We start from the raw sequence: 20,796 nt of genomic DNA, 5'->3' as shown, positions 1-20,796 counted from the left end.
CTTCGGTCCAAGGCCTCTCAACCAGCATAGACCTTGGTAAGACCAGGTTTTCCGGAATCTGATGTACTTAGCAAGTGTTCGATTAGGACTTTGTCTTCGCCATTGATCAGTGCCGGCTGTTATTTTAGGTTTCTGCCAGTGCTATGTGTGTTAGTTTTCACTATGTACAATAAAAGCCGTGTCTAAACGGCCTTGTCCATTCTGGGGTGCCTGAAGCGACGTCCCGGACACCCGCTGAATAAAAGAACCTGCACACCATAAAATACATCAACAACGTAACAGTTCCGAAGAAGAGCCTGCCGTAGGACGCAAAAAAGAACAAAACGCCTCAGGGTTGCTAATTCATTCTCCTAATATTGTTTTCCCGTTGACTGCAGCCATTGGTCGACTTCGATTTACAAATCGGAAGAGCCAAGCAGTGAAACGCAGAAGCTTTTTCAGATCGCTGAACTTCGTCAATGTCAATATGCGTTCTCGCCTGACGTCGAGCCTGAAGTTGAAGAATGCTTGGCGGGTTGTACGTGGGCTCGATGTCGTGGCCAGGTTTTGCCATTTCTTCCGATTCTTCCAGCCACGCAGAGCTGCTGTTGCAACCATCTGTAACCATTCCACCAGTTGGTAGTTGGGCGTGACGCTAAAGCAGATATCCGCTAATACAACGAGTCGGATGGATTGGTATGCGCAGGCCGTTGCAATCCAAGACATCGGTTACTCTGTTTCTGACAAACTGGCCTATTTTGTCCTATTTTTTTTTGAAGTATGTGGAACTGTAGACCTCCTATTCGATATGGCGATAGTGTCACGAAATCGTTCGAGTTCTTTAAGGCATAGAGTGACTCCTGTCGACGATATCTTGTGCTTCGTGTTTCCAAGAGGACTGTAAGCTCCGATCGCACGTCGTCGTCATAAGCGATATCTGCTCATAGCGCACAGACCATTTTTTTATTGCGTTCGATGATTTCGTTTACCAGCGAAGCTGTTCACGCTGTTACGCTTTTCGGTGTGCGCACAAAAACCTCGCAGAGAGATGACGTCATCATTTATAGCCCAGCGACACGTCGCCAGCTGCGCCGCCTCCTCCTCGCCCACCTCTCGCCACAGCTGCGTGCTCGGCCTAGCTTTGCCAATTCCTCCTCGTCCACCCTCGCCAAAGCTGCGTGTTTTGCCTAGGTTTGCCTCATCGCCCACCACCTCCCCACAGCTTCACGCTCTGCCTACCTTTGCCACCTCTCCTGCTCCCTCGGGACATCTGCGCGCTCTATCTAGCTTTGCCTTCTCGCCCGCCTTTGACACAGCCGTGGAAATGGAGCGCCTATTCTCGGCTGAGATTTGCTTCCTCGCCCATTTCCTCTACACAGCTGCTCGTTCTGCCTAGCTTTGCCGACCCATGGCGGCGAGGCCTGTCTTTGCCAAGTGTCAAAGTCAAAGTCAAAGTTTATTTTCCATTCTGTCGTACAGAAAGAAAGGACTGTGAAAAAAAAAACTGTGTTAGACAGCTTGACTAGTTCACAGCCCCATACAAGGTTACAGTGTCGTACAAGGTTACAGGTCTAGGTTACAGTGTCGTATATATATAGCGAGGGGTGGTAAATAGAATTGAGGAGGAGGGGAAGGCCACCAGCCCCGCTGTTTTCTCAGCCTTCGCACCACTAGTGCAAAGCTGCCCCAATGTCGTCCGGGTTCTGGGTCTGCTCAAGGAAGTAGCGGTCATGTTGCTTCACTAATATCAGTAATTTACCCTTCCACATTGAAATAAACACCACTCTCTCCGTAAGAAGATGCGTAATAAGCAAAGAAGGCGTAAGATTTAAAGAATGTTGAGAAAGCCTCCTCGAATTAAGTCCAGCACTTGTATAATGTAAAGCCATATAAAATGATGGTATGTTCTTAGACGTAATAACTGCTTTCATAATTAACACTAATTACAGTGTGTTCTAAAAGGCAATGAACATGACATAACCATGTTCACGGCTTTTCATGCAACGACGAGACCAAAAACGCGATGTCCTGCTTAAAATATTTTATGCAATGAACAATGAAGTTCTGGTACGAAATTAAAAAAAAAAATTCTCTCTCTTCTGGGAGCCTTGCTAGCGAAAGAAGCGACCATAGAGTTCTCCCAGATTATTGTAGCACCTTGAGCTGAGCGTAAGATTTGGTTTAGCGTACATTTAAACTGGGAACGCTTAAGGTATCAGTAGTCTAGACTGCAGCCACTTTGGCACCATTTTTGACTCGATGAAACTAAATATATCGGTCCATTGTAATTTAGTCACTCTCACGCGGCCTATAGGTCCTGTATACAGTTCAAAGTGATTGCGTCCTAAAAACCCTCAGGGTACGTTTTTGCTTGCCCTTGTAGACTACCACAATACAAAAGAAAGTTCAAAGAAGAAAAGGTAGTTTTATTGGAAGTGTTATCGTAAGAGCAATCTCACATTATATATTTCTCCACAAAAAGTACTATGTTTAGAACTATGTTATGACATCTTTATACCCGTCGAATGCTTCGGAAAATCACGGTTACTTTTTGGCATCATTGGATATCACCAATATGGCCAATCCATGTATTTTCATCTTTGACGCTACTGAACAGGAACAAATCCAGGCGTGCAACGGGGAGTGATACATATTTCTGCAGATGTCTTGTTAGGTACATCAAAGTGTACTGCGAATGTATTTACGTGGAAAAGTTCTGAACAATGGTCCAACGTTAATAAACCCTTGTGTGCCTCATTTATTTCGGTGTCCCATCCTGTCACGTAGTTTGATCAAACACGAACCCAACTTCCCCAGTTTCAGCGATGCTCTTCATCTTATCGTCCACTTGTAGTCTTTCTCTTATCAAGAGAGTGGTAAGCGGCCAAACCACCCCACTACTCAGCTGAGGAACTTCAGCATGTTAGGACAGGGCTGAGTGCAAGCACCAGGACACATCACTTAAAATATCCGCATCGTGATATCAAATGACCTCCATATCAAGGGCCCAAAGAGTGCCGCAGAAGCCGCAGAAGTGTACTTAAAGAGAAATTGCATAAATACACCCAGCTTAAGGGCTGACCAGAAGTCCATCTTTATAGAAACTGTCGGCTGGTTCTCCTATTTGCATCAAACTAGCCTAAACGTGCTCCAAAATTGGTAAGTCATACGAGAAAAGGAGATTAAAGTAAAACAGGCAAATGACTCCAATGTGTAGATCACAAAGAAGTTGGCCCGAAATGCTGGCTACGTATTTTGATGGTTGCTATAATTTTCGCGGCTGTTTCGGTTGTGGTTGAGGTCCTGTGCATGTATACGGTGCACGACGTTGCCGCTTGTGCACATTGTGAAAGCTTCTCGCCTGTTTCTCGCTGTGAACGTGTTAGTAAAATGTATGAAATAAACTATTCCGACAACTTACGGCTTCCCTTATATGCATGCAGCGCACTCAACTTGAACCTCAAACGCATTTCAATACCTTGCCTCAATTATTTTGCTACACCCCAAAAACTGCAGGGCCGTGTAACTGACCTTCTGCTTCTGCTAACATGACCTTCAGCGAGACCCCAGGGCGTCGTGCTCGTACTTGACGAGCGCTGAGAATTCTTATCAAATGAACATGCCTGTAGGGTTTTAAAGATTTGTACTGTAGGATTAAACCACGCAGTAATGCTCGAAGAATATTTGGGGAAGAACGCCATCAGAATGTGCACCGCGTAACCTATGCATGCACAGCTGAAGTGCTATGGATGTGCGAAGTTATAGCGGGAAGAGCAAATCATGCCTTTAAAGACAGTCTGGACTTTTTATAGAGCAATTCCGGGTGTTGACACCCCGAGAGATGGCAAAAAGCATGTAAAAATTATCAGTATATAAACATTCTTTAAGAGTGTTCTACACTCGCCGTCATGGCTGCAATTGGCACTGAATAACACTCCTAGGTGTAAATGCACATATGTACTCCAGGAAGTGGACGTGACGATTTCCGCAGCCGTTGCCCAGTAGTTGAGCATCGGACGCGTTATTTGAAGGTCGCACGTTCGGTGCCTGACGGCGGCAATTTATCTTTTCGTCCACTTGACTTTCTTCTCATTTATTCCTAATCACTACAAATAACACCCCCTACACTTTTATTGGCATTATTGTCTGTTAGTTCTCAGTAATATTGTGTCTAACAAAGAAAAACTAGTCCTTAAAGTCGTCTTCTTTCTTTCAGTATATAAGGGGTGTTAAACAGCTGTTCAATAGGTAATGCTAAACACTGCGCTGTAAAGGAAAATATATTTAGTAAAATGTCAAGAGTAGAAATGTGCTCTAAATAGGGTTAAAAAATGTGTGCCTGAAATGTTTTCCCAGTCCAGTGCAGTCCTGAAAGGAAAACAAAGCTGCAAAGCAAAGCCATACCAGTGTCTGAATAAATTTACTATGCGCTTACTAGTTGAGGTGAAAGGGTTTCCATGCAAAGCATTCGATGTGGCTCTCAAGAGAAATCTTCGAATGTCGATTTATTTGACGCGCTATATAACCGTGTGGGAACGAGAAAGTTGTAAACTGCTTAATGAGTTAGCTGTGTGGAGTTTACACCCACAGTTTTAGTTACCATAATTTTACTAAGAATGCATAACTTCGTCACTTAACATCTTTGGGCTGTGAATGTGAAAACTAAAGTGGTAGGTATTTCGATCGTCTCGGTGTTTCCTAAGGTCGCCGTCCGGGCTCGTCTCTGTGCCGCATGATGGATTGGGTGCATCTGACGGGCGACTAGGGCCTCGAGGATCCTCGGATTTCAGACCTCAGTAGCGTGGTCTCATAGCCGCAGAACTATGGAGTGAGTAGGTATTGTAGTTTATGTAAGACCGAACATCCCTAAGGCAGTCAGTCGTTCGCCGAACCTTCAACTTAGGCTGTTGGTAAGACCTTCTAGTGTGGTTGCGCTGATCGCAACCACATTCAGTCGTTCACGTTGAGCTATTAACGTGCTACGCCAGCGGTTGCCGTTACGTGGTACCACCGAAGCTGCTTCATTAGTGAAACGTTGACATTCCTTCAGACAAAACAACGCGATATGTGCTCTTTCAGTGGGCGCATTTTTCCCGAAACTCTCCAGATAGTAGCGAAAGCTGGTCCACATTACTTCAATAACACTGTGATTGTTAGGCTCCACAGCACACGTCGCTACGCCCACCGACGACCACCCCGCCCCCCGAACTCGAACGAGGTGGCACACCGCTATGCGCGAGCAATGACCCGCCGCGCTGAGTCGGAGACCCCCTCGTCGAGTTACGCTCATAACAACAATGAGCAAATTCTTCCAGAGAACTATGGTGCTGCTAAACCTAATAATTCAGCAACGCCCCATTTGACCTCCCTGTTGAAGGCCGCCTGTAAGATTTCCTATTTATATACGTGCCTTCTGTTAGTATACTGCATTTGAATATTTATCGATGTGTCGTATGCCCTCTTCTTTTCTTTGTGCGTATTTTTAGCGCTATTGCCACCATTACATCATCAAACCTTGCTAAAGTAGATCACCACTCAAATATGTAAAGCAACCCCAAGGTCATAAAATGACACGCTGTAGATAGGTTGTGTCTCATCACTTTAGTCTTGCAACCCTGCGCAACTTGTCATCCTGCGCGCAGAAGGCATATTTTAGAACTCTCAATTGTCTCGCTGTGTATAATACATCACATGTTAAATACTTCGATGGCAGCGGCAGTTCTGTGGATCAGTAGGTCACCAGATATTCTTAGCATATACTGCCTTCACCATGACATAAATCAATTACATGACTCGTTTCTAGGCACGTGGAGCTATCACATATTTTTTAGTTATCAATATGCCGTGCTATTGTTAGTCATGCGCGATGTCATGTAATAATGTGATCGCGTTACCCACACCCCAGAATTCCATATATATTGCCGGTATTTTTGCCGACATTGACTGCCTCCATCAGGGTGGTTACTATATTGCGCCCGCTGTTTACTCAATTCCTGCTTAGTTCTTGGTAAGGCTACATCAAGGAGTAAGTGCAATTTTGTTTCGTTAGAGCAGAATGATCAAGATTGCTGATGTCACCTTTGATTCGTTTGATAATTCTACTGGTGTAATCGTTAAGACTAACGAAGTGGTGACCGTTATGGAGCATGGTACTTGTTCATCATTATCATCATCACCAGCCTGACTACGTGCAGTGCAGCAAAAACGCCTCTCCCGTGTTCCCTCAAACAACCCGGTCTTGTTCTTGGCGCAGCCGCATGATACCCGCAAACTTCTTAATCTGATCTCCCACCTAACTTTCTGTCTCCCCCTCCTGCATATGCCTTTTTTGGAATCTAGTCACTAGCGGTTATCTTGCCTAGGCGCTACATGCACTGCGCATGTCCATTTTTTCTTCTTGATTTCGACTAAGATGTCCTCAATACCTATTTGTTCCCTGACCCACTCTGCTGTCTTCTTGTCCCTTAGGGTTACACCTATCATTTTCCCTTATTGATCGTTGCGTAGTCCTCAATTCAACTTCAAGCATATTCGTGATTAGTTAAAGCTCATGTAATTCCGCCAGAATGCTAGGCAACGAGATCTTTCGGTACAAAATCAATAGGGCCAGAAAACACTGTATCACCAAAGAACGCAGGACACGCGCCGATTTCAATTATTATTTTAATGCGAGGGAACACCGTGTTTATAGGTGTAGCCCCCTGTAGAATACGAACAGCAGAAAAAGCGAAAAAAAAAAAAACAAAAGCCACAGAAGTGCGGCAAGGACGACTTAATATAGCCAAGAAAGCTTCAGTTCACGTATAGGTTTGTAAAGATCATATACCAGCAAAGGTGGAAAAAAATTTAAGGGTCCTTACCGTATCGAAAAAAGCGGGGGAAAGCAAAGGTTGGCGTGTGCGTGCCTGACATACCTCTTTCTTTCTTTCTTTCTTTCTTTCTTTCTTTCTTTCTTTCTTTCTTTCTTTCTTTCTTTCTTTCTTTCTTTCTTTCTTTCTTTCTTTCTTTCTTTCTCTCTTTCTTACTTTCTTTCCTTCTTTCTTTCTTTCCTTCTTTCTTTAAGCTCAGAGGAAGCCCGGTGTGCCATGCGCACAGACAGCGGCTCGTGTCAAGCAGCTGCTGGCATAGCATAGCCATGCGCGGGCGTGGGAAAAAGAAGTTAGTGTGAGGAGAAAGGAAAAGAGGAGGGGAGATTGCAATGAATGGCGCGCCATTGAAAGCGGATATGTGCCAAGCAGCTCATAGCATAGCATAGCCATTCGTAGTATAGTATGGCAAGATGATGGTAAAGGGAAGTGAGAGTGCGGATGAAAGAAAGGATAAATGGAAAGGCTAGCTCATAATGTAGTCTTGTAGAGTATGGTCTAGCATGTGCCAAGTAGCTTCTGGAATTGCGTATACATGCATAGTGATGTATGGCAAGAGGGTGCGAAAGGATAGTGAGGGTGACGAGTAGTGATGTGAGAGAAATCTGGAAGAAGATAAGGAGGGGAGAAGGTAAAGCATAGCACAGTCTTGTATAGTATGGCTTAGGAAGTTGACGAAAAAGGGAGGTGATGGGGAGGAGAACTGATGTTACGCTGAGTAGTAGAGAAATAGTAGTAAAGAGGGAGGTGAGAGGGCAAAGGATAGCATCATAAGGTACAGTATTGCACAGCAAGGTGTAGTAAAGAGAAGTGAGGGCAATATAGAAAGACATAAAGAAAGAAAGAAACATGAAGAAAGATGATGTAGATAGAGATACGACAATAAAGAACCATGAGAGAAAGAAGAAAGCAGAAGGTAAGAAAGATCAAGAAAGAATTCAATCTATGTTCGCCAGGTGGTGGCACTTGCTAGCCAGCTCCGGACTAGCTTTAATTTGTTTAGATCGTGAACCTTGCGGAACATGTGAGGAATTACTGCCACCTTTTTTGGTCACTACGACTTTCTTTCTCAATACGTACCCTTTCAATGGGTTCTTAGTCACCTCATGCACTTTTTCAGTAACCAAAATAATCGGCTGCTGGGGATACCTGGCAGCTTTCAGTCTGTGAACCTTGGCTGCAGTGGTTCCTACAATGCCATGTATGCTGCGATTTCCGTAAAGCTTTTGCAAGACAATTTTGCACCAGAGAGCTTTCGGCTGAATTCGCTTCGTCTGACGCGAAACGGGTTTCAGCCACGTGGCGCAAACGCGCGAGACGTTTGGTCATGCCTAAACTTCAAGGATAGGTCCAGAAACCGCCCCAAATGCTGAAGCGGCACCTCGTGGTTGATTACGAGAGGCGTGAGCATGTGCTCGAGCTCATCCAGAACGGCGTTCCTATTTGATTCGCCTCTCACCACCTCCCTCTTCAGTACCACGAGATAGTCATTCGAAAAGAAAAATACTTTGTTTCTCTTGAGTTATCAAGCCCGTCTACCAAAATCCTGTCCAGATGCGCAACAAAAAGTGCCACTTAGTATCGGAGTTAAACTATAGCGAATGCAAATCCCATGTTTTAGATGCGCAGCTCTTCGCTCCCCCTCTCCACCTCCTCAACCCATTTCCCTTTCTCCACTCCCCATGTCCCCTTTCCCTTCCTCCTCTCCCGTCCCCCTTTCCACTTCCCCTCCCCCTCATCTTCCCCTCTCTCCCTCTCCACTCACCCTCTGAAAGAGCCGGCTCGACATGCCGAAACGCTGCTTCGCATTGCCTCATGGTCCCCTTTAGCGGCAGATTCTGTGATTTTTTTGGATACAAACTCCGTCGTTCCACTGCGAATGGTTCATTGTAGGTATATTGAAGGAAGTCTACGACAGCACCAACAGACATCGCACAAATTACATGCTGTATTTCAGCTCGGCGAGTCCATTTTGATTAATACATTCTTCTCATATTCCGAAACGTTCGACATGAATTCGACCTTTCTGCAGTGCACACATAATCACATGACACGCGTTGTGAATAAAAAAGCAATGTTTCCGAAGTGAGCCCTTTATCCAACAAGCAGCATCCTGTCGGAGCAGCGAAAAGCCGCAACTGGCACTGCCAAAACCGCGTGGCGTCGACGTTCTTCTCCACTAGAGGCCGAGGAAAGAGCATGCGTGCCCCAGCTACACCCAGAGGGTGTGAAAATAGGAAGGTAGGGCCCGGACGCAAGGCATCTTGATAGCGTGCTTGTGCATTCTTTTTATGGGATCGCGCTACGCTCACAAAACTGCCATTTGGCTTGTGCGCCACCCCGAAAGCGTTCGCATCAACTCTTAGGCCCCAAGTGGCATGGCGTCATAAATGAGACTGCACAGGCCTTCTATGTGCGAAGAGCTGGAGTCCTGAAGCTGGTAAGACACTAAGCGTGCGAGCATAAAGTCGTTCGTTTTGAACTGGCTACCTTAGCTCTTCCTTTCGAACTCCTAATTTATGAAACTAATTCATTTATATGTAATACGGAGGTCCAGCGTAAATACAAGCCACAGCTTGCGTGAACGGGGCATGCGCGTATAACAGTGCTTTGCGAGAGCAAAGATGGAGTGCCGTAGCGGGGATGCCATCTCTCCTCGCTCAATGCCCTGTGCGCCAGAGAGTTTCCATCCCCCCCCCCCCCCGAGCTTCGTGCAAGCGCGCAAGTTGTGGTTAGGGGTAGCACAGCCACCGCGTTGCACAGACAGCTATTCGCTTTGTGGCTCATTGGGTGGTTCAATGACTTCAATTACAAATATGCTGCCGAAAGATGCCTCTCAGACAGAAAGAGTGAAGCGAAATTTCAATTCGATGGCATCATTCTTGCTTCCGTTGCAGTCGGGGCATCTGTCAAGTGGCACTTGGTTCATAAAGTAACACGTTCTTGCTACTCCATTGCACCAAAGTGCGCTAAGTTCGTTCGTACTATAGCTACAAAGAGAAAAAAGAATAAGTGTCGAGATAGATAGATAGATAGATAGATAGATAGATAGATAGATAGATAGATAGATAGATAGATAGATAGATAGATAGATAGATAGATAGATAGATAGATAGATAGATAGATAGATAGATAGATAGATAGATAGATAGATAGATAGATAGATAACTTCATTGTACACCGAGGGAGGAGAGCCGGGTTTTACCCCGACCCCCCTGCGGGCCGCTACTCCCTGCCTGTTCCAACTGACGAGAATACACGGGATTTTTTTTTTCGATGTGGTCTATTGTACAGTATTCACAGCGGAATGCGATCGCGAAATAGGTTTAATTTGGCTGCGAATAATGCAGAGCGATGCTTATGAGCTGTGCAGTACACCATCGTCTCAAGGTTATCTTTCCTTTCAGATTTTTAACAGCGAACTTCTTTAACAAATCATTCCTTGTGAGTCGATCGCAGAAAACTATGATCATCTTAACGGGTATGTGCCACTGCGCGGCTACCTAAGAACGAGTACAAAGAGATAGAGGGAAAGAAAACAAGAAGCAAACAGACAGACGCAAAGAAACATATAAAGAAAGAGAAAAATGTTTGCCGAAAACATTGTTCACGAGGCGGGATTCGAACGCGCGTACCCTCGATCTGAAGGCGAGTCCTAATCACTCGGCTATCTAGGCACGCTAGCAGAGCATAGCATAACCTTGTTTAGAATGGCAAGGAGGTGGAAAAGGGAAGTGAGCGTGAAGAAGAAAAATGTGATGGTGAGGAAAACAGAAAGAAGGAGGGGAGAGTGTAATGTGTAGCGCAGAAAGAATGAAACATTCAGTTTATTCAGTTTCTTTACAATGCAACGTAATTAGTGATATCAATTATATTTGGAGGTCCTATATTTCTGATAACTGACGAGGGGACGTCCTAATACTGAAACACATGTGTGTTAAGCGTCAAATGTGTCAAAGAGAGAAATAGAGACAAAGAAATGCAGAAAAAAAAAGACAGGCACAGAGAACATCAACGAAAGAGAGAGAAAGAAGTAGAGAATGAAAAAAAAAACATGGCTGATCCCTCCGTCATAGGAATCGGTATAACACGAAAGTTAAACGTGTCTTCACAGAAGTAGTGCTTATTGTGTAGTGATGTATGAGAGCTTGTACAATGTCTATTCGTGTTTGGCAGCTATAGCACCGTTTGACGTGGATGCACCCATGTTGACAGCACGTCTCTATCGCGACGACTAACGCCCATGATCATTATTAAACCGTTCTGGTAGCTGACGATGTGATATTTGGACACAGCGAATCGTGAATCCCGCGTAAGGATGATATCAACAAGCTCATAATCAACACTGGTACCCGGTATGCGCTTCTTCAAAGCGTCGTCAATTAAGGAGAGAAACGGCACGGTGTGCGCTTTCTAGTAATGGGTAGCCGACGCCTGTGCTCATGCATACACTAACACACACTGCGCTTCAGCAACACGGGAGGTAGAGGTTCGTAGCCTGAGCCGCAAACGCGTGCGTCCCGCTGGCCTCTGTCTCGCAGGCGCGGCTCTCGCTCCACCAAGGCACGACATTCGCCCGTCGAAATCGCGTCCTTTCTGCAACGCATATTGCAGCAGTTTTGTTAGTCGGTGCTCTCGCAATTGAAGCAGTCGGCCGCGGAGAAATCCCGTTGGTGCACGTGGAAGCTGCACTACTCCGATGAGCCGACGCACGCTAACACGAAGCCAAAGGCAAAGAACGTAACTGCGTCAATCGTGCCTCGGCGACGCCAGCGCGGCCAGTCTACCTCTCTGGTATCGAGACGCTTTAACCATTACCTCCGATCATAGAGTTAATATACATTAACTCTATGCCTCCGATATCGCGTGCAATCTCGGAGGAAGCGCTAGTAAGTGTCGATCGTGAAGCATTACTTCTTTTCACACCTCACAGACGGCGGCACCGCCCCGCTCCGCCCGCCGCGAAAGAGAATGTGTGAAAGATATAAGGCGCGTTCGCGCCGTGTCTAGCATCTCCCGAGTTAGCTTACTCGGTAGCGCGTCGGGCGCTTGCCGTCGCGCCCGCAACGTCGTGGGTTCGATTCCCAGCGGGGTATATATTTCTTGGTTTTTTCTTTCTCACCCGTTGGCGTCCATTTTATCAACGTCATATCCGTGACGGATGTACTTGGTGGACCCCGGCATAAAACATATCGTGTTAAAAAAACATGTACAGAAATAGGAAGCAAGTATCGCGTCATCTAGCAACGCGATACCGCGCCACCTGGCCAAGCCGCGCGTGCTGAGAAGCTAAACCACGCCCACCGACGGATACATCGCGCGCAACCTCCGCTCTATAGTGCATAGCCTGGCTACGTACTCCCGAGCAGGAAGTCACGCATCTTGAAGCTAGACATGTCGGTTGACGGGGAGTAAGAGCAGTGACGGGTCCGTGCTTTGCTGTGCCAAGCCTTGCACCACTTTGTGCAAACTGCCTGCAACTTTTTTTCACGAGAATTCTTGCAGAAACCTGTGACGTTACGATTGTTATGGCATTGATGTGGCTTAGTAGGATACGTATTTTGTTCGCATCAGCGCTCTTTTCTTCCGCAACATGCATTGATGGGTTCGGGCTCAGGGCAATACACTATGCGAAACGCTTTCTCCGAAATAACACCATATTTTACTATGTGCGAACGAATGACAATACTTATTTTACAATAAAGGGTTCTGGTTTACCGATTAGCATTGTTTGCGGAAAAAAAGAGTGTTCTCTTTAGATACATATTATATATTATTTGCTACAATTCCAGGTTGTAGTACACGATTCCGCCAAGTTCCGGCAGTGTTTGACTATGCTCAATACTTCTCTTAGTTGAGCGCAGATTACGCCAGACCTCTTTATCGAAAAATAAGGCATACATAACAAGTGAAATCAAAGAACTGTTGAACATTCACACTATCTTTGTATAATAGCAAGAAGGAAGGAAGCAAGGAAGAAAACAACAGAAAGTGTAATTATGAAAGCAAAAGCCTGCGCGACAGAGAGAAGCAGTAAGCAATAAAAATATTAAATGTATAACTTTATCACATAAAGGCGGGAATATTATGGCTTCCTTAGGAAGTGATATCCTCGGTTGCTTTTCAGGGCCAAATTAAGATGAAGCTCTTCCGTCCAGACATTCTACTCCTTCTGGGCCTATTTCTTCTCTTCGCGTTTGAACTTACCTGCGTAGATGGGGTAAATGTTTTTACAAGTACGTATTCTCTTCTTTTCATCTGTACAACCTAGCCCTTATTGCCTATAAAAGTTACTAGTTACCGCAAAAGTAGGTGGATTGCACCACTTAGCGTCCATAACAGAAGGCAGTAGTGATTAACGACTACGCGACGAGAGATTATTCCCGAGAGGACAATTTTAAGCAAGCATTTCAACGCACAAATACGAACGCATTTTTTTTCAAGGTTCGATTGGCCACAGAAGGAAAAAGCAGAATAATTTTTTGAATAGAACAGCAACAAGGGAGGACACAGGAGTCCGTTACAAATCCAAACAAACGAAAGCGCAATCCAAACAATGGAAGCATTGTGATTCCCCGAGAATAAAGAAGTTTAAGCAAAGATTCCCTGACAGGATGGGTATGGCTACTGTGTTTTAGGACAGAAATGCTGATCTTTTGGTGGAATGTATCCTGCCTCAATATTTTCCCGAATTTTCTTCTGCAGTCAAGCACAGTAATTACTCATATGCCTGAGTAACACTTTACCTTGTTTGAAAAGCTCATCAGCAATAATACCATTGCTTTAATAAGTGTGTTCAATATTCAGAAAGCGCGAAATCGGTGATTGGAGCATTTTGGCGACCGAAATTCGTGCGTTCTTTACTCAATTTTTTTTTTTTACAAGACTAACTAAAGGATCATTGTTCTTGATGCAAAACGTACGCAAAAAATTTCTGCAAAAAAAGGTTATCAGGAGCGCCCATTCATTATTTTCTAAAACCACCCTTTAAACGGAATCATGCAGATCTTGCATCTAAAATACGAGTGTTCGGTGTTCTGAAAATGAATTTTCTGCTTGTCCAGCCAGAGGAACGAAACGACCAGGTAAAGGTGGTGCTAAAAAAACTCCATGCACAGTACAGTCCATTGTTAAAGGGAACACTCCAATGAGCACCTTTCATTTTGCTGGCCCTCTAACAGGAAGCGGACAGGGAAACATTGTTCATACACTGCACGAGTTTGTCAAAAGGAAGCTGAACTGTCAACCACCAGTAGTTTTATGCAAATCTAAGTCACTATGTTTTTGCAAGAGAGCGAAATCCAAACATGCCCTGCACGCAAGTGTTCCCTTTAACAGTGGACCCGTCTGTACGTATTATTTTTCTTTACACGTCCTGCGTCGTATATATACAAGTCAGCCACACTCACGGTGCTGACGGAATAAAACGTCACATAAGGAGATTATGTAATACAGCCCTCACGCTCAGGTGCTTTAGACTACCAGGTAGTACCGTTAAAAATTTGGGCACTGTAGGGGCGATAAGTTACAGAGTCGCCTTCATTCGGAAGATTTTTCTCATGTAGTTGGAGACATAACGCGGCGCCCTTTTCAAAGGTTTGGCTGTCGGCACTCAGTGAAAACGCCTCAAAGGGCCCTCCACAAGGCCACATACCAAATTTCAGTTAGACGCTGGAGGTTGTTGTGTGCCGAATAACGAGCAGTATGCCGCAAGAATTTTTCAAATTGGTTCATTACGAGCTGGGAAAAACAATAAGTTGTAGCGGCGGGAAACCACGATGCGAGGAGGCGAGTTTCAAACCCTTGCCACTCGCCCCGTGTAGCCTTAGCAAGCCAAATTTCTTCCCTGCCCTCTTCACTTGATTCATACGCATGAACACGTCATGCGCATGCATGGTCACGTGCGCATGACGTGCCCGAGCCAGCCCGAGCACGCGTGCGGCGTTGCACGGCCGCTACCTCTTTTTTTTATGTAGCAGCCGTGGGCGTTTTGTGGGCGTTCTCTGCGGTGTACTGCCTGTTTCTGCGGGACGGGCATGAAATTTGAGTCATTTGTACGGGCAGGAGAGTGGCCGTATCATGAGCCAGTGTCGCATTAACGTTTACTTGGACGCGGTAGAACAAATGAGCATAATGAGTGCTCGCACGCGCCAGAACATTACTTTCGTTTCCAGGGCTGGCGTCTGCTCGATGCGCTAACCGCGGGGACACGAACGCATGGGAAAGGGAGGCGCATTAGCCCCGCATCTCGCTGCAATTCACAAAAAAATGAAAAAAAAAACGCACACATTCCCTTTGTGTGTCTCATTATTTTTCTCAAGTTTTATTAATCTATTCAAGCAACAAATTACACAAGCTACACTTGTCGCGTCAAATAATTATCGCAGTGTCACGTGCTACTGTTGGTGACGTCAGACCACAATCGTCTACGTAGAGGAGCGACGTCACAGCACTACCATCTACGTAGGGCCATTTTCTCATGTACGTCATCCCCTCATTCTCTAAAGCGCGCGCCCGCGAGAGGAAGGGCAAACAGCGTTCACCTTGAAATTTGACCCATTTCCGCGGCGCGTAGCTTTGCAAATTTCGGCAGACGTGATCGTGAACGCCCAGTGTATGCATTGCGCTCGTCAGCTCAAAGTTGTCAAACCTGGTGAGGGGCCCTTCAAGGGAGCACTAAGGGTCAATTCTTTAAGTAGTCTCCAAATGAGGAAAGATTTTTTTTACTGTCAAAGTAATAATCCTCTGCAAAAAGACCACAGAATTGCTTCATTCTGCCGCCTGTATAATCTTGAGAAGCAGAGAGTGTTCGGCCAAAAAAAAATGGACTGCGAACTTAGGGTGCCAAGGTTCTTTATTTGGGATGCTAAATTTCACCGGTAACCCTCCCCCCAATCGGAAAAGTGTGAGAAAATAAGCTTTGTAATGGACGCAAGAATAAAATTTCAGCAGTTGCGTGCTGCTTCCAAGAACCTGTTTTTGTGCCCGGCCTCGTTAGGGCAATGTGCGAGGTACACCGTCCTTGGTCTGCAACATGAGAGACCGCCATTATTGTCAAAAACATGCATTGCCACAACGCTTCGCCATAAACATTGATGTAAACAGGCCCCACTGAGTGAAGATATAGGGCGGACTGGGCGCCCCCGTTGAATGATTAGGGAGTCATCTTCTCCAATCCCCTCACCATCCAGAGCGCGTGCCTCTGACTGGTTAATGATGTGGACTTTCGCGTAATAAGTTTGAATGAAAATGAACCACAGCGTGCTCTAAAAAGCAATGGACATATCGTAGCAATGTTCGCGACGTTTCGTGAGACGAGGGTGGCAAAAATTCGGCAACCTACTTTTAAATCTGTGATGCCACTGACGCACCAACAATGACGATTTTGTGGGAAATGAAAAAAAAAAAATTTACTACTCACTTCTAAACCTCATGGTAGCAAAAAGTCACCAGAGAGTTTTCGCATTATAGTATATCAGCGTAGTCTGAGCGAAGGTGTTGCTTTAGTGCACCTTTTAAATGGAAACGCTTCAGATCTCACTGCAGAGTGTGGTCTTCTTGGCATCTTTTGTAGTGCGATGAAACTTAATATATCGGGAATTTTGTATTTTAGCCGGACCTAAGCACCCTGCAGGTCCTGTATACAGTAACAAAGGTGGACGTCCTAAAACTCATAAAGGTACGCATCTACCTCATCTTCTACTACTATCACACTGCAACGCACAGTCACAAAAGTTAAAAAAAGAAGCCATTTTCATCCCACGTGTTACGCAAGTAGAAGCAAAAGATTGTATATTTCTTCCCAAAACTGCTACGTTAGAGTACCTTCATTCCCATAGACTGATAAAACGCATAATTGGTTTAATATTACTTAAACATTGCGAAATACTGACGACTACACAACCACACAGTATTTACGTGGGAGCACTGATATTCGCCACTGTTACTAATTGTGATACCAAAATAGCTCTTATTGACCATATGTGTGCAGGAAAATTTGCGCTATACTAGAAAAGGAGAACACAAAGAAAGAACACTTCAACAGATCGGGCGCACACTACCAACTGTTTTTATTGAACGTTAGGTTTTGACAAGGGTTTGTACCTGCAAAGAGAAGGCATTTGCATTAGAGCGCGTGCTGCCCCAGTTTTGTGCAACATTTTTTTAGCCTACATTGACCGCGATCTGCTTGAAGCGTATACAAGTGACGGTGTGTTAAAGATATTCAGGTAAGTAGACGATTTCCTGGTAGTTTTGGACAAACAAGCAAGCACAAGCGATTGTGTGGACAACGTGTTAATGATGTTTAACAAGTATGGGAGGGATCTATGTTTTACGTACGAACTACCGCAGGAGGGAACGCTTCAGTTTTTAGATCATAAGCTCATTTTCAAGCATAACCATACATGTTATTCGTACTGTCCGCGGGCTAGGAAGAAGCCTTTACCATACAGTTCATCACACTCCAAGGTAGTAAAGAGGCCGATCGCGTCTCTGTGTTTGGAGTCTGCACTGGTGAGGTCGTGCCCGCATGAGAGGCTGGCCAGCTTCCGGGCTCAGATTGGGCGACTGAAGGCAGCTGGGTTCCCGCAGTCTGTGCTGACGGCGGTGGCTGAAACCCTCCTAAAAAAGCTAAAAGGGCGTTCGCGAAAACCGCAGCTGGGGGACTCGTCCAATGGGCGTGAGAAGCCGATTGTGTTACCCTATATACACCGGGTGACACACAACCTGAAAAAGGTTGCCGATCGCCACGGAGTTGGCATGGTGTTCTCTGCGCCTAAGAAGCTTTCGAAGCTGTGCGCGCGCATTTTGAGCGGCGAAGAGCGCGGTAGCCTGTGTAGCAAAAAGCATGCCAACCCGGTGGTGCAATGCGATGTAGGAGTGGTGTACGAGATTCCGCTTTCCTGCGGCAGGTTTTATGTGGGCCAAACAAGCCGCTGCGTAAATGACCGCGCACGTAAACACCAGCTGTCGATCATAAATAAAGAAATGGTGAATTTGCAAGCTCACTGCGCTGCCTGTGGATACGAAGCACGATTCCAACAGACTAAGATACTGGGACATAGCAAAAACACGTGTGCTCGAGAGGTCTTGGAAGCGTTCTTCATTAACGAGAAAAGAGATAGCTGTGTAAGTGAGGCCTCGGTATTGCTCTAAGGTGCAGAAGTGTCTTTTTTGATGAATAAGGTGCGTTAGCACGTGATGTTCCTCGATGTGTCTGTGCAGCTATGCGCAGCCACGGGGTGTCTGCGCAGTTCGGGTTTCCCTATTTAACCGATGCTCTACATTCAATAAAAACAGTTGGTAATGTGCACTCGATCTATTGAAGTGTTCCTTCTTTGTGTTGTCCTCTTCTATTTTAGCGCAAATTTTCCTGCATAGTATGAGCCAACTAGCCCCTCAAGACGTCCTGACCATATGTGCCATCGAATAAACGTGCCAGCAGTAAATTGTCGAACCCGGATATGTAGTGTTTAAAAAGTTCGCATAAAATTCATTCTATATGGAGGTAATTCGATATGTAATATATTTTATGCGTAGATAATATATTCAAAGAGATTTCACAATTTTTGAAAGTGCACAATATTTCATTATGTGTGGATCCGACTTATGAGGGTTCGAGACAAAGTTAAGTTGACCACCAGGTTGACAGTAGTGCTGCTCGCTAAGGGGAGAAAGCTTTAGCACAGGCGTTGCTATCTAAGTTTGTGCGAACATGGAAATCAATTCGCTTACCAAAGGGTGCCATTTCGTTTGATGTTTCATGCATTGACTGCAAAACGTTATTATACAGTACCTGTGTGAAGCGTACTGATAATAAAAAAGACAACTATATGTAGAAGGAGATTTGGACATTTAAAGTTTCTGAAATGAAACTCTGACGTTTACGACTCTTCACAGGAGCGATATAGAGCCACATCAATATTGCGGGAACTGCACACCCAACTGATCCAGCTAACGCTGCTCCTCTATTTATCGTTCAATTGTCTACCCTTTCTCTCACCGACAGGTTAGTATGTGGCACACCACCCCACTTCTCAGCGAGGAACTACAGTTTGTTGGAACACCCCTGAGCGCAAGCACCAGGACGCAGTACTTTTGAAGAAGCAGATCGTGACATGACAGACCCCCAATACAAGGACCGAGAGAGTGCCACAAAAGTCAACCTATTAGAGTGCAGAAATGTGTACAGGTTCAGGGCTGACCGGAAGTCCACATTCAGGGCAAGTTGCTACAAAAAAGCATATACCTGTTCCTAATGTAATGAGTGATTCGAGAAAAGAGATTCAAACGGAGCAGGCACCTGAACTGAGCAGACCATGGGAATGTATTTTCAGGGTTTCTATCATTTTCGCGGCTGTTTTAGGATTGGTTGAAAGGCTATGCATGTACAGTGCGCGATGGTGTTGCTTGTGCACACTATGAAAACTTCTTGTCTGTTCCTCGCTATGAATGTGTTAATAAAATGTATTCAACAAACAGTTTTGAGGACTTGTGACTTCCCTTATGCGCATGCATACACACTTCCCATCCATGTCAAACGCCCTTAAATGCATTGCCTCCACTCAATTTGCTTCTGACCAAAATTATATGGCCATGTAACATGACCTAGTGGGTACAAGAGGGGATACCCGAGTGATAGAAAAATGTCATCTTATGTTTATTTTCTGAAATTTTGAAAGCGGCAATGTAAGAATAAAAAAGAATTCACGCAGAATCTTCTCAGAGAGTTGTTTAAGTGACGCGCCAGGGGAGACTTATTTCATATTACAGCCTTCTTGGAAACATCGTTTTTGGTAGGCTTCTGCATGGCTTCTTTGTTCTTCGTTATAGCGTTCGTGAGCGTCTGGGAGTGTTTCACAAACGGCACGGCCAGTAGCTACGCGACACGGGTGTTTGGTACCCAATTTCACAAGTTCTAAAGTTGAATGTAACAGCGTAATCAGCTGATTTCGCAGAAATTTCGGTGTCGGCGTCTTTGTGTGCGAAAATCGCCGTTCCCTCTAAGCGACAAATCGCGACGAATGCAAATGATAAAACGCATGAGTCGGAGCCGGAACCAAACCCAGGCGTTCTGCGTGCTAATCAGGTGTTGCCGCAACCGCACGCTGAGCCTACGGTTGCCGCAGGCTCAGCGCGCGTTATACTCCGAAACCGGCTTCGTACAAAAAAGGCTAGCAATCCGTGAAAGCGAACTGTGTAACCTATGTTCTTTTGCTTCGCTGTCTGTATAATTAAGTGCAGCATGCGACGACGGAGTCAGACCATCCTTCTTCACGTCATATCGTCCCTCCTGTCATGCAGTTCTTGCTCTCCAGCTGTAGCGTTATGACACCCAGTGGTACTGTAATAGCTCTTTGTGATATACATCATTAGAACTGACCAACATGTAATTTTTATTGTGGAATTTTTTTCGAGATGAAGTTACTTTGAGAAGTTTCAAAGTCTGCATACTTATTTTCCAAATAAAAGCACTGGCATGCTTTACAAAGGCTCCCATTCTTAAAGCGAAAGCCTTCGACGCCTCATGAAACGCGAAAAGTCACGTTGGCATTTTGCGTCGGCGTCGTCAACACGAATTATGGAAAAGTAGTCATGTGATGACGTTCACTAATGAGGTCATAAATCGTCAAAACGTGCGACGTCATAAAGGCGTCACATAACGTGACGTCACGTGATGCCGTAATCGCATGACATCGCCGCTTGGTCAAAGGCGGGCCGATAACGGAGGCATTGTCTTGAAACACAGCAGTGCAACGATTCCATAACAATTCAAGAACTTTTTTTGAGCCTTTTATTGGCTTTATCCTAAATGATGCATGCACAATATCGATGTTTTGCTTCTAGCAAACAAGCAAAAATATCGAATGAAAAAATTGTTGCGGATCGACAATTGGGGCAACTACGCATTTCCGGCGCGAAGACTGACAAAGCAGCGAGTTGAAGGCGT

Source organism: Rhipicephalus sanguineus, chromosome 8 (genome assembly GCF_013339695.2).
Source record: "Rhipicephalus sanguineus isolate Rsan-2018 chromosome 8, BIME_Rsan_1.4, whole genome shotgun sequence".
NCBI lineage: Eukaryota > Metazoa > Arthropoda > Arachnida > Ixodida > Ixodidae > Rhipicephalus > Rhipicephalus sanguineus.
The sequence above is the reverse complement of the archived record's forward strand: the minus strand, read 5'-3'. Positions refer to the sequence as shown.